This window comes from Maniola jurtina, chromosome 21 (assembly GCF_905333055.1).
Source record: "Maniola jurtina chromosome 21, ilManJurt1.1, whole genome shotgun sequence".
Taxonomy (NCBI): Eukaryota; Metazoa; Arthropoda; class Insecta; order Lepidoptera; family Nymphalidae; genus Maniola; species Maniola jurtina.
The window spans coordinates 1226394-1240319 of NC_060049.1; the positions used below are offsets into that span (position 1 = coordinate 1226394).

Genomic DNA, 13926 nt, shown 5'->3' on the forward strand with positions numbered 1-13926 from the left:
GACAATTTTTTTAGGGTTCCGTACCTTAAAACGAAAAACGAAAAAAAGGATCTGTCTGTCTGTCTGTCTGTCCGTCCGTCCGTCCGTCTGTCTGTTTGTTTTGTTAGATTGAACAAAACAAACTGCGTTACAGACGCAAACAGACGGCGAAATGTCTGGTTTTACTGATTTCAGGGTTGCTGCACCTCCTTAGTCGGCGTGCTGACGTCTGCCCCGGTGCCGTCTGTTCTGGCCGAGACTAGGCCACCATCTGGACTCCTAAGTTAACTGAACTGCAGTTGTGTTGTGTGGTTTGGACTAGACCCGGATAAGTGTACAGGACCCTGCGACCCATTGTACATGTTTGTGGATAGGAATATAGTTACGAACTTTACTCATATTTTATTGTGACCCAGAAGCCTTAAAAAATAACGAGCAAATGATGCAGGTGGGTCACCTGATGTTAAGTGATTACCGCCGCCCATGAACCAGAGGAAGTTTGCAGTACCAGAGGAACCACCAATGCGTTGCCGGCCTTTCAGGAATTTGGTGGTCCGCCCCTTGAATAACCCCATGTTGTAATCTAATGGAAACACCGCAGAATGGAGTTGATTCCAGAGTTTGCATGTGCATGGAAAGAAGGATCGCCTCCCACCAAACAAGACCAGCGGCTTTATATAAAGCGGCTGGCGGGAAGTGGCTGGTTGAGGAAGGCTGAGGACCGGGTGTGGTGGCGCTCTATAGGGAAGGCCTATGTCCAACTGTGGACGTCCACAGGCTGATGATGATGATGACGATGAAACAAGACCAGAGACTATTTAGAGATTATAAACTTTCTAATTGCCTCTGCTGAAACTCAAACCCGGGACCTCCCGCTTATAGGACCAAACCACTCACGCGCCAGGAAGGTAGTAAAAAAAGTTTATTTATCAAGTATGATACGTTTCTACTTAATTTTAATTAATTACAATTCCATTGTATTCGTAAGTAACGGTACGATATCATATCATTATTAACTATTAATTAACCAAATTGGTTGTGACTTAAATTTAAGGCATGATACACACTTAGGAATTCAGCGAAGGTTTGCTGCCAAACGGACATTCGGGTGGCTTTGCCGATCGGCACCAGCCAACGTGATTAAAGGACAAATCAACGAACCAAAAAACCAATAAACAAACACACTTTCGCATTTAAAATAATACTAGCTGATGCCCACGACTTCGTTCGCGTGGATATAGGTTTTTTAAAAATTCCGTGAGAACTCATGGATTTTCCGGAATAAAAAGTAGTCTATGTGTTAATCAAGGGTATTATCTATCTCTATTCCAAACAGCCGAATCTGTTGAGTAGTTTTTGCGTGAAAGAGCAACAAATACTTATACGAACAAACTTTTGCTTTTATAATAATTTAGTGTGAAGTGTGATGGTGTGATGGGTGTAAAGGTATTAATTGCTTTATGTTGGCTTGAATGTTTACGAATATTGCCGAATCGTGAACAGTGCCGACTCGCCTAAGTGTGTAGCACGCCTTACTGTAAAAACAATCCAAATTAATTGGCAACGAAACGTACATCGCGTCAGTTTATGCATTTTATTGTTATCGCCATATGGCCCGGTGCCGTATATTTGCATAATAATACAATAATAGCTCTTCGTAAATAAGCAAGCTTGTCTAAAGCTGCTCTTTCATAGGTCATATTTTTTAATTTTTTTTAAATAAATAAAAAATTTAAAAATTATTTTGGCAAACCCGACGTCCGTCCCGGCAGCAAAACGTATATACAGGTGGTCCGTAGTAATATAAGTCGTAGAAATAATTAAAATAGTTTTAAGTATTTAGTAGTTTAGATTTACTCTTGTAAACATTCATGCTACATGGTCGCATTAGCGACCCAGCTCTCTAAATGAGATTAAAACGAATTAATGAGATTAAAATAAATAAAAAACCGGCCAAGTGCGAGTCAGACTCGCGCACTGAGGGTTCCGTACTCGGGTATTTTTTACAACATTTTGCACGATAAATCAAAAACTATTGTAGATAAAATTAAATAAAAATCTGTTTTAGTCCGTGTCAACGGGAAGTACCCTATGTTTCTTGACAGACACGACGGACAGATAGACAGATAGACAGACAGACAGACAGACAGACAGACAGACAGACAGACAGACAGACAGACAGACGACAACAAAGTGATCCTATAAGGGTTCCGTTTTTCCTTTTGAGGTACGGAACCCTAAAAAAACTATCATATTTGCTTGAACTCAAATCATATGCGAAGTTCCGATAAGAGAAGCGTACTATCAGCGTCTAGCGCGTATCATGGGAAACCACCTTAACAAAATCGCAGTTTAATTGCGATTTGCATATTCGGTGTTTATTTATACCGTTTTAATGTTGACAGGAGTTAAAGGGATATGTTCAGTCGGCGAATTCCGTTAATCGATTTCGGAAGCATTCACGCCTTACTGGAATGCGAGGACGCACTTACACCGAGATGTAAGGGACATGGTAATATTGATATGAGATTTTAGTAAGCGTTAAATATTTTGTTAGCTGCTAGCGAACAGCCTCTTCATGCCTCGAAATAGATAGGGTGTCGCAGGTTCGAATCCCACTCATCAATGGTGACAATATATTTTTAACCCCCAACCTAAAAATAGGGGTGTTATAAGTTTGACGTGTGTATCTGTGTATCTGCATATCTGTGTATCTGTCTGTGGCATCGTAGCTCCTAACTAATGAACCGATTTTAATTAAGTTTTTTTTGTTTGAAAGGTGGCTTGATCGAGAGTGTTCTTTGCTATAATCAAAGAAAATCGGTTCAGCCGTTTGAAAGTTATCAGCTCTTTTCTAGTTACTGTAACCTTCTCTTGTTGAGGGTGTTATAAATTTTTAATTTACACTTGTATAATTTATTTTTATGGTAGGTGTTAAAGAGTGTTTATAAAGTTTAGCTACAAGTTTCATTAAATTGTTGCTGTTTGTCAACAAATAATAGCTAAATCTAGCTATAAAGTTGCTAAGTAGGCATCATTGTATCGAAACCGTTTACACTCCTACGGGATTTCTTCTCAGTCCGTCAGTTTTGACAAACAGGTTTATCACAGCAGGGCGTATTGGGTTGGGTATACTTTTGGAAGTTCCTCCCTCAATACATATTAGGTAATCAAAGAAATCTCATCCGTAATCTTGATTGTAATTTGATTCATAAGAATTAAGACGTGGATCATTAGGTTGCGAATATGAAATTCCCTAGCTCTTGCAAAAATAATAAAATCGATTAACATCAAGTAGTGTGATTAAAATTACGAAATACGATGTTCGATCTTCTAAATCGATTTTTTACTACAACCTAGAGAAATTCTTAATACAATTATACTTACCAAGATATTTATAGATTTTAGATTATACTTGCGAACTATGCAATATTCTCTTTTATTGGTCTTGGTACATATTTTTAACATGCCATCCTTACTCTGTGATTATAGCAAGTTCACAAAATATTGTATCTGAAGTCATCCATACGTTATGGTTCTATGTAGTTAAGGTACATCTATAATACTCGATATTTAGTACTTTTTAACAAACAAGGAGAAGCTTTTTATTTTGTATTGGCTACACCACAGTTTAAATTTTCGATCTCGAATTACATTTCCGAGTTTAGTATAGGAACTCGTACCATTTTGTAAGAATTGGGACAAACGGTGTAAATGCGGCCATCTCTTATGCCTCGAGGGCTATGAACGTGGATCCACTTCAATATTTTATTAAAATTTTTAAGTGGTAACTTTTTCCATTTGATATTATTATTATGAATGAATGAATATTCACGATTCTTTCACAATCAAAGGCACTGCTCTGGTTCTTATTATTTTGAAAAGGTTGTTATATAAATGTTATTTGATGATGAAGTATGCGCCAATCTAGAAAATATTGGTCTTCAAACGTTTGCTATAATAATACCCTTCTCGGTTCAATATATTTTATGTAAGTCTTTTTTAGGATTCCATACCCGAATGGGACTCTATTACTAAGCCTCCGCTGTCCGTCCGTCCGTTCAACTATCAGCGGGCTGTAACTCATCAACCGTTATAAATATAGAGTTGTTCACAGAATCTGTATTTCTGTGGCCGCTATACCAACAAATAATAAAAAAACTTCAAAATGCCCGTCGCGAAGATTAAAATAAATTAAAAAGGGTTATATCGTGTACGATGGTACGGAACCCTTCGTGTAAGAATCCGACTTGCACTTGACCAATTTTGAATGAATATTCACCATCCCTTCGCAATCAAAGAAGCGTCTTTGATTATGAAGGACCGGACCAGCGGGTCTGGTTCTTAGTATTGTCACTGTTATTTTGTTGAAAAGGTTGTAACAGTAATGTTATTTGATGATTAAGATAATTCGTCTTCAAACAGTTGCTATAATAATACCCTACTCGGTTCGATATTTAGGTACTTAGCTAAATCTGGTATAGGGTTCCGTTTCTCCAGAGAGTCAAATTCAAAGTCAAATCATTTATTCAAAATAGGTGCGGTTGACCTCAGAGGTTGAGATAGGCCTTCCCAAGAGCGCATCACCACACATGGTGGCCTTCATCATCCACCCACTTCCCATTACCTTCTTAATGATAAATCGTCCAAAAAAATGTCCTTCTAGAAGCTCTTCTGGAAGGACTTTCAAAGTCCTGCTAGCAGGCCTTCAATTTCTTTGAATTGTGACGTGTGTCCTTCTGGCAGGACGGCGTAAGTTGACCAGAAAATTCCCAGCGCGTCGTAGTGTGACGCGAGCGAACGCACGCGGTCTCCATCTAAACATTGCGGCTGTCTCGCTCTTACTAATGGTACGACGATGAGACAAACACTCCTAGAAGCAGAAAGAGACATTTCATCCACTTGTACGTTAAAAATCCTGCCAGCAGGACCGTTTACGAAATAAACACAAAGAAAGTTGCGTCCTACCGGCAGCACCGAAAGTCCTGCTAGCAGGACGCCGGACGATTTAAGGTTAAGGTCGTCAGTCCAACGGGTTGGAGGTCGTCCCACACTGGGCTTGATGATACGCTCAGCTAGTAAGAACACAGAACTCACGAATTCAGATAGTGAAACCTTCGCCTTACAAATTCTGGCTCACTGTATACCATGTTTATCTACTGTAATCACAATTCCTACGATCCCAAAAAAAAAGAAATCGTATTTCCGTTGTAAGTTAGTGTTATGTTATTTAATGTTATTTGACGTAGCGGGTGTGATTGGAGTTTATTTTCCGAGTTTTGTTACACCAGTCCAATTGAGAGAAATCGAGGGTAAATATATTTGTCGACGGAAAAACGTTATTTTCGTCTACAATGTTACACAAACATGAAATAGACATTTCAATAAACTTTACACGATCCAAACATCCTGCTGATTTTTTCATGGCTACGAGAGAATATGTGTGGTGTGTGTGTGCGTGTGTTTTATTCCGATACTAGTTAGCTCACTGCAATCTCACCTGGTGGTGAGTGATGATTTCTGAAAAAACTGAATGTACCAGCTAATGTGTGTATGTCTCAGCTAGTCTCAATTACTCTGTTTGCGTCCACAGCTGGACATATGCCTTCCTAAGAGCGCGTCACCACACATGGTCCTCCGCCTTCCTCATCCAGTCACTTCCCGCCATCCCGTCGTCAATGCTAGTAAGAACTCAGAACTCTGAAATAGACATTTCAATAAACTTTTAGACAATCCAAACACCCTGCAGATTTTTTCCTGGCTACGAGAGAGATATGTTTTGTGTGTGTGTGTGTGCGTGTGTTTGTGTGTGTGTGTTTGCGTGTGTGTGTGTGTGTGTGTGTGTGTGTGTGTGTGTGTGTGTGTGTGTGTGTGTGTGTGTGTGTGTGTGTGTGTGTGTGTGTGTGTGTGTGGGTGGGTGGGTGGGTGTGTGTGTGTGTGTGTGTGATTCTAACGATTGAGGTGTAGATGGCGTCATAGTCGGGTATCCCACGGGATTCTTAAAGGTCCATCCGTTTCACCGATTTATATGTTTGTTTCAGAGGTGGTATACGTCCCGGAAATTGGTATAGGCAACTTTTTATCCCTGAGAATCAAAGAGCGACCATTATCTAGTTGCCAAATAAACCCCTTGTGAAGACACGAGTTATTTATAGTAATAGAAGTAAAGCCATCCCCCCCTCAAAGGTGACACTCCATCAAACGTAGGGAGGGAAGGACAAATTGAGAGGAAACGTATTTGTAAGGTTTATAGGCGCAATTTATCTTCGTTTTCACGTACAAACGGGTTTTCGATAGAAGTCATTAATATTAAAAAATAGGGCGGAAACAAAGAGATTTTTATACAATAGTGTAGGGACTGAAGTACCGATATTTTTTCATAGTGTTACCGAGCGACGTACCGTTATGATGACCTCCTTGGCACAGTGGATGAGCGATGTGGTATTACAAAAGTGGGAGGTCTCGACATCCAGATTCGATTCCTGGACGGGGCAGTTTAAGAATTCATAATTTCTGAAATTTCTCTGGCATGGTGTGGTGGGAGGCTTCGGATATGGCTAGTTACCACCCTATCGGGAAAGCCGTGCCGCCGAGCGATTTGACGTTCCAGTACGATGCCGAGTAGAAACCGATAAGGGGTATGGGTTTAATAGATCTTCTATGAGATAGTTCATTAGATAGTTATCATTGATTTAGAATCATCAATCATCATCATCATCATCATCCTGTGGACGTCCACTGCTGGACATAGGCCTTCCCTAAAGAGCGCCACCACACCCGGTCCTCAGCCTTTCTCACCCAGCCACTTCCCGCCAGCCGCTTTATATCGTCGGTCCATCGTGCTGGAGGGCGTCCCACACTACGCTTGCCAAAACGCAAGAATTACCTTATCTACTTGTACAATAAAAATTATAACTGGATTTTTATTGTAATGTTTTCAAGGGGAAAAAGTCGAATCGTGTTTTAAACGACTAAATCAGCGTTGGCCATCACATAAACCCCAGAATCAAAAACAAATTGAATCAATTCATCCGTTCGCAATACTGCGCTCATGCATTCGGATGGAAATTACATTGGATTTATACTCAAATACAGCGGATAATGTTTCTGATCTGAATCCCAATCCACGATCGTGATTGCATGATACTATATTCTCTCAATTCTGAGGGTGGAGATCTTTTCCATTAGTCATCCATACCCATACTCACTTCTTACTTATATTTAGTTACTATCTGATGCCCGCAACTTCGTTCGCGTGCATGTAGGTTTTTAAACATCCAGTGTATTGCCACAGTATGTACCTACATACATAGATCAAGAGCCCACAAGATTACAATATAGGACTAGTAGAAAATGCCCGCGAAATCCCATGGGAACTCCTTGATTTTTTGGGATAAATAGTAGCCTATGTGCTAATCCAGGGTATAATCTACCTCCATTCTAAATTTCAGCCCAATCCATCCAGTAGTTTTTGCGTGAAGGAGTAACAAACATACACACACACACAGACACACACACATACACACAAACTTTCACCTTTATAATATTAGTGTGATTATAAAAAATGCGAAAGTGTGTCTATCTGTCTGCTAGCTTTTCATGGCCCATCCGATTAACCGATTTTGATGAAAGGGACATAGAGAGCTTGTATTCCAGGAAAGAGCATAGGTAATTTAGTCCAGTGCTAGTCATCGCATAAACCCTAGAATAAAAAGAATCGCAGTACTGCGCTCATGCATTCGGATGGAAATTACATTGGATTTATCTTCAAATGCTGCGGATAATGTTTCTGACCTGAATTCAAATTCGAGGTCGTGATTGTATGATACTATATTCCCTCTCTGCCTCTGTAGCGGTTGCCACATTCGCAAGAAGATGTCGCTTCTATACTCAATCAATCAACAACGCTCGATACACGACCTACGGCCCAGCTGGCGCTACCGAGCACAACACCGCTCGGTTGGGAAATTTCCCTATTGCTACGGTCGAGCACACAGCCACAGCTCCCGTATACCTCAAAATTCCATTGCTGAAGGTACGAACCTCTTCCATCTAAATTTATAGGAGGATCTAAATTATTAGGAAAATTTAGGAAAAGGTATACTCATCTATCAACGCACAGCTCAAAATACTAGACGGATCGGGCTGAAATTTGGCATCCATGTATTATAATTTATAACGCAGACATCCGCAAAGCAAAGATTCTCGAAGATTGAACCCCAAAGCGGGTAATAGGAGTTTACCGAGGTACAGAGGTAGCTTGCATCTCGGAAATTGACATCTAGTCAACTTTTTATCCCAGAAAATCAAAAAAATCCCGGAGGCTTAAAAAACCTAAATCCACGCAGACGAAGTCGCGGGCATCATATTGTCATAAACAGAAAAAACAGTTTTGATCCGAGAGCATGTAGGCAGTCTTAAGGAGATGCTTGAAAGAACAAAATCCATCCACAAAACTGTTTTGTGGATTTCTTGCCTTGCCTGATCTAAAGAAAATTATTAGTCTGTGGTGAATTTACTTAAAAAGTTTTTAATTTTAAGTAAAACCACTAAAAAATTCTAGTCACTCTAATTGTCATTTCTTTTCCTCTTTTTGCTTTTTTTATGGCTATGCTATTGTTACTAAGATTATTACACTATTTGGCTGTTATGAAGTCATGAAACTATTGCTATAAATGTTTAAATCGCACAAACAGATACGTTATCTTACATTTTTCAAAAATAATTTCTCGGATTTAACTTGAGGATCCTTAGCTTTACCCACAACCTAAAGAGCTCCTGAAATAAGGAAAATAAGACTCATTGATGAAATAAAGAAAATAAGACTCATTGATTTGCTCTGAATGCAGGTTAACAACGATATCACAATTATTCATTTAGTAGGATCACCATATTTCCCATACAGTAATGCAATTGCCATCACTTGCGTCACGTGGTATGCAGGGAAACACAGAGATGATGTGAGATCTGCAAAGTGATTTTATCAAGCACCTTCCCTAAGTTTACTGCGGACTCTTAGGCTATTATCAAACTTTTCCATTTCCATTTAAATTAAACTGTCTACAGACAAAAAAATTCATGAATAATTCGTACCTACTCACTAGTTTTACATCGAAGCTCGTTCGTAGTCGTCAAATAAGATTTAGTTTAAGTGTTTCTGTCTAGAAATAAAATGTTCCCATTGCTATTAAAGACCTCTTAGATGAACAACGAAAACATTTCTCTTTAAATAAAAGTGACATTTAAATACTTTGTTTTAGGCTCTTCGAAAACTCTCTTGTAACCATATATATACAATATACTTAATAAGTAATGCTATTAGGTACCTACTTAGGTAATAAATATTGTTATATATCCGTGCCTCAGAGAGCACGTAAGGTCATCTGTCCTGCATCTGATCTCTCTCCTGTTGTGCTGGATTTCCCTCCCATCGGGCTATTAGAGTGAGTGAATATTGAGTGCATAGCTGTACTTACTTGTAAAATAACTTGTAACTTGTAAAATAGTCCAAAAGAAAGTCGCCCATGGGTAGGCTTGAACCACCAACCTCTCGGTTAACAGCCGAACGCGCTAGCCGATTGCGCCACGGAGGCTCTCGGACTATTCAGCCAAAGTAAGATATAACTGCATAGATACAATGTATAACTTGTAAAATAGTCCAAAAACGGAGTCGCCCCCGGGTGGGCTCGAACCACCAACCTCTCGGTTAACAGCCGAACGCGCTAACCGATTGCGCCACGGAGGCTCTCGGACTATTCAGCCAAAGTAAGATATAACTGCATAGATACAATGTATAACTTGTAAAATAGTCCAAAAACGGAGTCGCCCCCGGGTGGGCTCGAACCACCAACCTCTCGGTTAACAGCCGAACGCGCTAGCCGATTGCGCCACGGAGGCTCTCGGACTATTTGGTCAAAATAGTTGCTTGCCTCTTTTACTATAAAATCTCCATCATTCATTTTATATACTATTTTTTCAAATGATAAGTTATACTTTTGGCATGATAAATAAACAAATGTAAATTAAAAATTTATAACACCCCCGACAAGTGAAGGTTACAGTAACTAAAAAAGAGATGATAACTTTCAAACGGCTGAATCGATTTTCTTGGATTATAGCTAAGAACACGAAGAAGAAGATCAAGCCACCTTTCAAACAAAGAAAAAACTAAATTAAAATCGGTTCATTAGTTTAGGATCTACGATGCTACAGACAGATACACAGATACACTTAACTTATAACGCCCCTCTTTTTGGGCGGGGGTTAATAAATCCAGCTGAGAATTTGACTTGAATATCTGTCAAAACTACTTTTGTACTTATTAAAATAATTTTGCAGTTAGAGTACTTTATAGCGGATTAGTGTTTTGGCTGTACCTACAGTAAATACATATATTTTCCTCGCGTCATGTTACAGTTTTCTAACGACTTGGTAAATCTATCCCCGTTTTCGTTTGGAAATCCAGAAATATACCAACATCCTATAATGAGGTCTTGGGGGACGAGTCAGCGCGTATTTTGATACTTCTCGGTTTATTCCCGAGGGATTATATAGAGCTTTTACGTTTTTCAAGTTTTGAGATAAATCTTTGAAATAGATAACGACTGGAAATGGAAAAGTTTTGTTTTTAAAATAATGTTTAGTTACATACGGATTTATGCTACAATGGGCGATGGAAATGGACTGAGAGTCAGTGCGTGTCAGACCTTCGTTATTTTATAAAAGCTGAAAGTTTCTCTACGTTTTGTCCCCAATACAGGGAAGAACGATCTACGGCTTAGAAGCTATACCAATGAGAAGTACCCTATAATAGGTTTTCGCGACAGACGGACAGACAGACAATGAAGTGAGTTTATATGGGTTCCTTTTTTCTTTTTGAGTTACAAAACCTTAAAAATCACCGGCCCACTACTGAACACATGTTTCCTCTCTGGTTGTTTTAAAATACTATTAAATAGTAGACATTAGGTATACCTATTACCCAATAACTGTTTAACTAGGAACGGCATTCCGAACCAGTGGTAGATTATTTTGACGATTCTAAAGCACTTGTAACAGTTTATTTGAATAAAAATCTATTCATTTCCATTCTATTCTAGAATATCAAAGTTTTAAGGTGATATAAAATATTTCGCTGTCTTGTTTAGAATTATTTGTGGACGTAAAACTTTTGTTCATGTTACTTTAGTATCTCAATAATTCTTTTGTAACAACAATTTATCTGCGAACATGAAATCCATCTGAATCGAATGTAACGAGATCCTTGGGGACTGCACTGGTTGTATGTTGCATTTTGTACTGTATATAATAATATATTGCGTCTAGTCTGTTGGGGGATGTGGGTACCTATACATAAATCAATTTGGGATTTTTTTCTTTTATTCATATACAAGTTGGGCTAACTTGTATATGAATAAAAGAAAAAAAAATAAAAGAAGATAAAAGAAAAAGACTGCAACCTCACTTGAAGGTAAGTGATGATTAAATCTTAGATGGAAGTGGCCTAACCGGGAAGCGGTATGGCGGTTTTTTAAACCCTTTAGTTTCTAACGATGGATTCTGGTCTGGTCAAAACAGATCGGCAATCGCATGTCATGCGTACCTTCCTACTTGTATTAGATGAGGCCAATGCATTTTGTACTATATTAAATTGGTCTAGTCTGTTGGTACCTAACAAAGCTTTTGAAACTTTACATTTGGATTCAGTTCTTTGTTATGTATGTTATTTTTTTTAATTTGTGATAGAAGTGATAGACTACTGGTAAAGATATCAGATTCCTATTTGGGAGTCCAAGGTTCAAGGTCCAAGGTCCAAAGTTTAATATTATATCAAAACATCGCGAGGAAACCCTCATGCTTGACAGTTCTTCATAATTTTCTTAAAGGTGTGTGAAGTCTGCACAGCCCTACTTGGCCAGCAAGGTAAATTCCACGCAGACAAAGTTACGGGCATAAGCTTGTCTTAAATAAGTCTGAGGAAAGTCTATGTCTTAGTGTAGAGAATAAATTGAAACTGAAATGCCTTTTTTATTTGTCGTTTCTGGGAACGTTTTACAGAAAACCCTTCTAGATATTTCGATCAGAAAAACAATTATTCAATTTGCCAATGCCGACTCTGTCACCGGCATTGAAACTGTGAAAATTATTTAAATTAATCGTCTTTTATTATAAACGACGTGCCATTTGGTAATCAATATTTTCGAAATAATGATAATTTAATAATAATAATTTGTCATTAATATCGGCCGGTCTTGTCAATGCAACATCTGGGTCATGATTGTAATTAATTAAAATATATTTTAGTAGCTACACGTCACACACACAAATACACACATATTACACACACTCACACATTTACGACACATTGCATGCTAATTTTTTAGGGTTCCGTAACCTAAGGGTGCCAACGGGACCTCACTAACTCTCAACTGTCCATCCGTCCGTCCGTCCGTCTGCCGGGAACCGAACCCAGGATCTCCCACTTATATCCCACTCCCGCGATGCGCAGACTACGACTTGGCATTGACCCCGTGGCACTTATCTACGCCACGTTCATTGACCTCTAACACAGTACACACTCTAATAACACGTCGAGGCTTCGACGTCATTGATAGGCGACAAAATGTTAGTACATTTGACACAGATAGCCCTAAAGTAGCCCTATTTTTCTTTGATTTCACGTCACCATAGCCTGATATTTGACATATCGTCGTTTTAGGACTAAACCGAGAGTTCCCTCACTCTAGTTTACTCTGCCTCTAGTGTCAGTCAGATGTTTTATTTGCAATACATTGCGATTTTTTAGAAAATACAGGATTTTTATTTATTTTTTCGCGCTTTTTTCTGGTCTCTTATCAGCGATCATCAGAATTACCACCTATCTTTATTATTTTAGTCAGCTATTTTACTAAAGCGTCGAGAGAAATATAATACTCAGTAAGAGATGTTGTTAATCGATTTAAAAGTTAGCCCGAGCCTATGATGTGACATCAGCCCACGGATCCCTATGACACCGTAGGTAGCTTTTAAACTACGTGCCCATTTTATTAACCCCCGACCCAAAAAGAGGGGTGTTATAAGTTTGACGTGTACATCTGTGTATCTGTCTGTGGCATCATAACTCCTAAACTAATGAACCGATTTTAATTTAATTTTTTTTGTTTGAAAGGTGGCTTGATCGAGAGTGTTCTTAGCTATACTTAATCCAAGAAAACCGGTTAAGCCGTTTGAAAGTTATCAGCTCTTTTCTAGTTACTGTAACCTTCACTTGTCGGAGGTGTTATAAATTTTTAATTAACACTTGTAATCGCTAAAATATGAACCGTCAATTCATGAATAGTGCAAATTCTATCAGTCATTCTAGCAGTGTGGGACGAACTCCTACCCACTGGACCGATGACCTGAAGAAGGTGACGGGGAGCGGGTGGATGAGTAAGGCATCGGTGGCGCGGTCTTGAAAGGCCTATGTCCAGCAGTGGTCGCATACAGGCTGATGGATTGGATTGGATAGGCTAATTCTATGTCATATTGTCAGGTTATTCTATGGCGCTACGCTTCGTAACACCCTGCGTCTGTCTGAATGAGACGTTAGGTTTTAGTCTGCCATACTCGTCTTAGACTTCAACTGCATCATTACTTGCCACAAAAACACTGAATTACGTACAAGACCTTCAGTCATGAAAAGTGTGACCAAGAATAAGATGTATAGCCACGCCAAATATTGTGGCCATAGATTCTTTCGTTGTTTCTGTTACTTGACAAACGTTCAAACGGGCCTTCGAGTTCACAGAAGTTTGGAAGGTTGTTCAAAGGAGTTTTAACTCGGGTAACCCGTTACGAGACTCATTATTTTTTTGGTACATCTTGCACATCGGTTCTAACCTCAGCTTACTGGGATATTACTGACATTGTCTAATGCTTTGTAAGAGGATCAAAGATTTGCATTTT

General features: G+C 39.0%; 2 non-coding genes across 2 annotated transcripts; both read right to left on the reverse strand.

Moving 5' to 3' along the window:
- Positions 1-9650: 9650 nt before the first annotated feature.
- Positions 9651-9724, reverse strand: Trnan-guu. The gene has a single exon. It is a non-coding gene; the product is annotated as a tRNA-Asn (tRNA).
- Positions 9725-9802: 78 nt separating this feature from the next.
- Positions 9803-9876, reverse strand: Trnan-guu. The gene has a single exon. It is a non-coding gene; the product is annotated as a tRNA-Asn (tRNA).
- Positions 9877-13926: the final 4050 nt, after the last annotated feature.